Source organism: Tamandua tetradactyla, chromosome 1, assembly GCF_023851605.1.
Source record: "Tamandua tetradactyla isolate mTamTet1 chromosome 1, mTamTet1.pri, whole genome shotgun sequence".
In the NCBI taxonomy this organism is placed as follows: domain Eukaryota; kingdom Metazoa; phylum Chordata; class Mammalia; order Pilosa; family Myrmecophagidae; genus Tamandua; species Tamandua tetradactyla.
This window is the reverse complement of record NC_135327.1, coordinates 25,384,508-25,391,980: the sequence shown is the minus strand read 5'-3', so window position 1 is coordinate 25,391,980 and position 7,473 is coordinate 25,384,508. Positions and strand designations below refer to the sequence as shown.

At 39.3% G+C, this 7,473-nt stretch overlaps 1 pseudogene; it reads left to right on the top strand.

The window, feature by feature from the left end:
* Nucleotides 1-2,674: 2,674 nt before the first annotated feature.
* On the top strand, nucleotides 2,675-2,974 carry LOC143683854 (large ribosomal subunit protein eL30 pseudogene; annotated as a pseudogene).
* The last annotated feature ends 4,499 nt before the right edge of the window (nucleotides 2,975-7,473 follow it).

Sequence of the window (7,473 nt, the reverse complement as noted above, 5' to 3'; positions counted from 1 at the left end):
AAATACTAATTATAATAGTTTTTAAAAGCATTTTTTGTTCCCTATCCTCGTCATTTTCCTCAGGTTCCTTTTTTTCCTGCTTATTCAGATCTCTGATTTCTAGCTCAGTGGCTTTTCCCAATTATCAGTAACAATGGCCCTCTGTTCATATGCCTGTGAGCTAGAACTTTACATCTGTGAGTAAAGCTTATCGATGGTGACCTTATAACAATGGGTTGAACAGGAACCTGACAGTTTCGTTGTGGGAGCCCCAAATGTCAGTTTCTGTAGCTATTTTCTATAGGCTGGTCAGTTTTCCTGGAGTAGACTCCTAACCCTTGCCTGGTAGGAGGGAGTGTATTGTGCATGAAAGGGGGTTGTGGAATCTGCCTGGCTCAGAACAGTGGATGATGCCAGGGTCTCAATTTAGAATGCAGGGTCCCCACTTAATCCCCCAGTGTCCATTCCAGCATCCTCACCCTCAGCCATATATGATCTCTCTAAGCCTAGAGCTTTAGGGTTTACCCTTCCCAGATGGCCAAGTCGTTTCGTGTCTTGGTAGCGGATAACCAAGACTTTCAGCTATGTCCTCATGTTCCAGCACTCACCCCTGACTTCAGAGGTACTTGTTATCTCCAATTTCTGAACCTCTCTGGGGGTTCTGCAGCACAAACTGATTTTCTACTTGTTGGCTCACCCCCATCTACATGGCAGAACTGAGAAGACTGAGACCAATGTTACAGCATAATTCTGACACCAAGACTATGAGCATATTTTGAAGTTTTAACATTGAGGAAGAAACCAATAGGTAGACAGAAGAAGCTGGTTTGCCAGTGCTGGGAGAACAGGTGTGTGTGTGTGCATGTGCGTGTGTGTGTGTATGTGTGAGTTTACAGATACACCTAGAATTAGAGTAAATGAAAGGAATTCCAATAACAATTTGCTAGGTCATATCCAAGGCTGGTTAACTATCTACAGGGAAATAAACCATACGATCTTTGAGCTTAACTGCTCAACCAGGCTATACAATCATAGCAATCCATTGGTTTCAGAGGTTAAACTACAACTTTACAAGACCATAAAACTGTCTACTCCATCATCAGTTGAGGATTCATTATATTGTGGCAATGAAATTACATTCCTCAGGAGTGTTAGATGGGGGTAAATTCCTAAGGCGTAAGGTTCTATTTGTATCCAACTGGGGTTATGGGGTGAGATGGAGAATCAGGCCATTGGTGGCATCGTCAACACGACGGGGTATAAGACAGCTAATGAAAACTTCTCCCCAGAGAGGCAGTTAAAAAAAAAGAAAGAAAGGACAATTTTCACTTGTTCAGAACTGTAGAGGAAGGTAAAGAATGGAGAAGGATCCCACAAATGCTGAATCAAAGAAAGACAAAATATCAGGTCGGAAACCTCCATCTTGGCCAGGCCTCTCCCTCCCGCCTCACTTGGTCCCCCACACCTCGAGTAGTGCCCAGTGACAGCAGCTGGGATCCCTCCCACCTCCCATGGGGGACACAGACTATAGAATCTCTCACAGCAGTGAGACAGACCCCCGCCTATATCCAGACACGAGACCCAAGTCCGCAGGGACCCACGGCAGGACTCAAGCTGCTGGGGAGGGTGGAATATAAAAGGGCAGCAGAGAGGACTTTCCAAAATAGAGGATTAGGGAGGGAATGGTAGAATCTTTTCCAAAAAGCAACAAGTAGCTAGGCGGAAACTGTCCAAATCAACCGGGGACCAGGGGACAGGGGAGGACATTTCAAGGTCCAAGTCAGTGAGGGACGAAGAGTCTGAGAAAACATGGACAGAGACGGTAACTCCCAGTGCCGGCCCGGACCCTTGAGGGAAACAGCAGTGTGCCACCTGATCCTTGTTTGGGGGATGGCTGCAGACTGGGGCAGATGTGGCAGTTCTCTGTCACAAGTTCAGAGGGGGACACAGCCCCACACTGAGTCAGATTTTGGTCAGTGAAGTGAGGCCACAGGAACCCCAGTTCCAACCCCACTCAATCAGAAGCTATAGGGCTCCCAGAGGGAAACAGTTTCAGAGGGCAATTAAGCAACCAAAGAGCACCATCTGCTGGACAGGTCAGAAAGTGCAGGGGAAAACCTCAGGGCTTTTCAGAGCCTCTTCAGATCCTATCCCAGGCACATCAGAGCTGGTCTACACCCCATGCATGGGTACCTGGCCCTATTCAGGCTGAGAAATACTGCTGACCCAACAGTCAAAGCAGTGCCCTAATACAAAGTCAGGCAATAACTAAACCCTAGATAAGAGAGAGAAATCGATCTGCAGAATAGATCCATCAAGATAATCAGATGACCAGATGTCAGCAAAAAACATCACAAGGCACACTAACTCAAGAAAAACGGCCCAAAGGAACAAATTAAAAAGTCAGAGAAGACACAAACTCTGAGGCAATTAATCAAAGTTGTTCAAACAAATCTCCTGAATCAATTCAAAGGGAAATGTGTATGAAGAAATAAAGGATATTAAGAAGACACTAGAAGACCTTAAAGAAAAATTTGAAAGAATACATTTAAAAAAAAAACACCAGACATTATGTAAATTAAAACACTGTAGATGAAATTAAAAATGTATTGGAGGGAAATCCTTCCTATCTCACTCCCAGGCCATCCTGGTGGCTGCTCTTGGTTGGGGGACGTCCCGCACCTAAGGAAGGAAAATGGTGGCTGCAAAAAAGATGAAAACGTCACTGGAATCGCTCAACTCTAGGTTCCAACTCGCTATGAAAAGTGGAAAATCCGTGCTGAGATGCAAGCAAACTCTGAAGATGATCAGGCAAGGCAAAGCCAAAATAGTCATCCTCGCCAACTACTGCCCAGCTTTGAGGAAGTCCGGAATACACTGCACCCTGTTGGCCAAAACTGGTGTCGGTCACTGCAGTGGCGATGCTATTGAATTATGCGCGCTGGCTCTCACTGATCCACGTGGTTCTGATGGGATTAGAAGCTTGCCAGAATAGACTGATGAAAAGTAAATCATATAACAGTTTTCTTTAATAAGACCGGCCCGAATGATTATGTGTTATATGACATATAATAGCAGAGTGAAGAGGTGGAAGAAAGAATCAGACAGAGCAACCATATTCAAACAGACAAAAGAAAAACAAAAGACAAAAGAAAAAAATGGAAAAATTGGGGCAGGGATTCGGATTTGATTGTCAACACAAAGTGCCTAAACATACACATCATGGGTGTCCCAGAAGGAGAAGAGAAGGGAAGAGGGCTGGGAAGAATATTCAAAGAAATAAGGGCTGAAAATTTCCCAACCCATATAAATGACATAAATACACAAATCCAAGAAGGCTAATGTACTCCAAACAGAATAAATCCAAATAGACCCCCTTCAAGACATATACTAATTAAACTGTCAAATGCCGAAGAGAAGGAGAAAATTCTGAAAGCAGCAAGAGAAAAGCAATTCGCCACATGCAAGGGAAACCAATTAAATGCTAACTTTTCATCACACGCCATAGAGGTGAGAAAGCAGTGGTACGATATATTTAAGGTACTGAAAGAGAAAATTGACAACCAAGAATTCTCTATCCAGCAAAGCTGTCCTTCAAAAATGAAGGAAAGTTTAAAATATTTTCAGATAAACAGAAGCTGAGAGGGTTCATTAATAAGAGACTGGCCCTATAAGAATTACTAAAGGATATTCTGCCAGATGAAAACAAAAGGGAGGAGAGAGAGGTATGGAGGAGAGCATTAGTAAGGGTAACTAAAGAATAAAAAGAAAAAGAGAGAAAATAGATCTGATGGATTAAAAACTAAAGGATAAGACACTTGAAGTAAGAACTGCATTTAGAGTAATAACTTTGAATGTTAATGCATTAAACTCCTCAATCAAAAGACACAGATTGGCAGACTGGATTAAAAAATGATGATCCATCTATATGCTGTTTATAAGAGACTCATTTTAGACCCAAAGATACAAATAGGTTAAAAGTGAAAGGATGGTAAAAGATATCCTATGCAAGTAGTAATCAGATAAAAAAAAAAAACTGGGGTAGCTATACTAATTTCAGACAAAATAGACTTTAAATGCAAAAATATTATAAGAGATGAAGAAGGACTCCATATTATTAAAAGGGGCTTAGAAGAAATAACAATCATAAATATCTATGCTTCTAATCAAGGTGCCCCAAGTACATGAGGCAAATACTGACAAAACTAAAGGGAGAATAAATGTCACTACCATAATACTGGAAGACTTCAACGCATCACTGTTTCCAATAGATAGAACATCTAAACAGAGAACCAATAAAGAAACAGAGAACCTAAATAATATGATAAATGAACTAGACCTAACAGACATATATAGAATGTTACATCCCAAAACAGTGGGATATACATTCTTCTCAAGTGCTCATGCAACATTCTCCAGGACAGACCATATACTGGGGCAAAAAACAGGTCTTAATAAACTTAAAAAAATTGGTTATACAGAGCACTTCATCTGACAATAATGAAATGAAGCTCTAAATCAATAGCAAATGGAGAACCAGAAAATGCACAAATAGATGGAGGTTAAACAATATGTTCCTAAGCAATCAAACGGGCAAAGAAGAATTTACAAGAGAAAACAGTAAATATTTTGAGATGAATGAAAATGAGAATACAATGTTTCAAAACTTATGGGATGCAGTGTAGGCAGTGTTGCAAGGGAAATTTATAGACTTAAATGCCTACATAAAAACAGCTAAAGCCAATGACCTAAGTGAGCAACTGAATAAAATGGAGAAAGAACAGCAGATTTATCCCCTAGAAAGTTGAAGGGAAGAAACAACAAAGATTAGAACAGAAATTGATGAAATGAAGAGTAAAAAAAAAATAGAATAATAAAGCCAAAAAGTGTTTCTTTAAGATTAATAAAATCCACAAACCCTTAACCTGATGACAAAGGCAAAAAAGAGAGGAGCTGAAAAATAAATAAAATCAGGAACAAGAAGTGGTGGATTACCACAGACCCTGAAGAAATAAAAAAGATCGTAAGAAGTTTCGATGAACAACTGTAGGCCAATAAAACAGACAACTTAGATGAAATGGACAACTTCCCAAGAGCATATGAATAACCTACACTACTCGAGAAAAAATAGAAGACCTCAACAAACGAATCATAGGTAAAGGAATTGAATGAGTCATCAAAAACCTCCCAAAAAAGGAAAGCCCAGGACTGGATGACTTCCCAGGTGAATTTTACCAAGCATTCCAAGAAGTATTAATATCATTCCTGCTCAAACTCTTCCAGAAAATTGAAGAGGGAACACGATCGAACTCATTTTATGAAGTCAACATCACCCTAATACCAAAGCCAGGGAAATATACTATAGGAAAGGAAACCTTCAGAACAATATCTTAATGAATATAGATGCAAAAATCCTCAGCAAAATACTTGCAAACTGAATCCAACAGCATATTGAAAGAATTTTACACCATGACCAAGGGGGATTTTATTCCAGGTACACATGGATGCTTCAACATAAGAAAATCAATTAATGTAATACACCACATTAACGAATCAAAAAGGAAAAATCACATGATCCTCTCGATGGATGCAGAAAAGTTATTTGACAGAATTCAGAGTCCTTTTATGATAAAACAAGTCAAAAGGTAGGAATCAAAGGAAACTTCTTCAACATGAGAAGGAGCATGGATGAAAAACCCATAGCGAACATCAAACTCAGCAGTGAGAGGTGGAAAGCCTTCCCTCTAAGATTGGGAAGAAGACAAGAATGCCCACTTTCACCACTGCTACTCAACATTGTGCTAGAAGTTCTAGCTAGAGCAATTAGGAAAAAAAAAAAAAAAAAGAACTAAAAGGCATCCAAATTGGAAAGGAAGAAGTAAAGCTGTCACTATTTGCAGATAACATGATTCTATATTTAGAAAATCCTGAGGAAAAAATGATAACAAAGCTACTTGAGCTAATAAATGAGTTCAACAAAGTGGTAGGATACAAGATCAACACGCAAAAATCAATGGTGCTTTTATAAACTAGTAAAGAGCTATCCAAGGAGGTAATCAAGAAAGAAATTCCATTTACAATAGCAATTAAAAGAGTCAAATATCTGGGAATAAACTTAACTAAAGATGTAAAGGACTTTTCACAGAAAACTACAAAACACTGCTGAAAGAATTCAATGAAGACCTAAATAAATGAAAAGACATGCCATGTTTATGGATTGGGAGGCTAAATGTCGTTAAGATGTGAATTCTACCCAAACTGATCTACAGATTCAATACAATACCAATCAAAATTCCAACAGCCTACTTTTCAGAAATGGTGAAGCTAATTATCAACCTGTAGGGGAAGGGGAAGAGGCCTCAAATAGCCAAAAAAAATCTTGCAAAAGACGAATGAAGTCTGAGGTATCACATTCCTGACTTTAAAGCGTATTATAAAGCCACAGTGGTCAAAACAGCATGGTACTGGCATAAAGATAGATATATTGATCAATGGAATCAAATTGAAAGCTCAGAAATAGACCATCAAATCTATGGTCAATTGAATTTTGTTTTAACTTTTTAAATTGTATAATATAACACATATACAAAGCAAAGAAAGAAAAAAGCAATAGTTTTCAAAGCACTCATCAGCAAATAGTGACAGGACAGATTCCAGGGTTTGTCACGGGGCTATCATACCATCATCTCAGATTTTTCCTTCTAGCTGATTCACAATATAGAAAGCTAGAAGGAATAAATTTTTTTTTACCATCACAATCAACTTCTTTTTCTTTTTTCTGAGAAATAACATATATACAAAAACAAAAAATAATAAATTTCAACGGACAGCACAACAATTAGTTAGAATGGATTTCAGAGTTTGGTATGGGTTACAATTCCACAATTTTAGTTTTTTACTTCTAGCTGCTCTAAGATACTGGAGACTAAAAGAAGTATTAATTTAATGATTCAGCAATCATATTCATTTCTTAAACCCTACCTTTCTGTATAACTCCACCATCACCTTTGATCTTTCTATCCCACCCTAGGGGCATTTGGCTATGGCCATTCTAACTTTTTCATGTTGGAAGGGGCTGTCAACAATTTGGGATAGGGAGATGGAATTAGCCAACGTTTTGGTGAGGCTGGGCCCTCTAGGTTTCAGGACTTATCTGCTCCAGGGACTCTCTGGAGGTTGTAAGTTTCTAGAAAGTTACTCTAGTGCATAGAACCTTTGTAGAGTCTTATTTATTGCCATAGGTGTTCTATATGATTGGCTGGAATGGTTTTGATTGGGGTTTGGCAAGTTATGATAGTAGCAATGTCTGACAAGCTTGCATAAGAGTGACCTCCAGAGTAGCCTCTCGACTCTATTTGAACTCTCTCTGCCATTGATACTTCATAAGTTACACGTTTTTCCCCCCTTTTGGACAGGATGGAATTGTTGATCCCATGTTGCCAGGGCTGAACTCATCCCTGGGAGTCATCTCCCACATCACCAGGGAGACTTTCA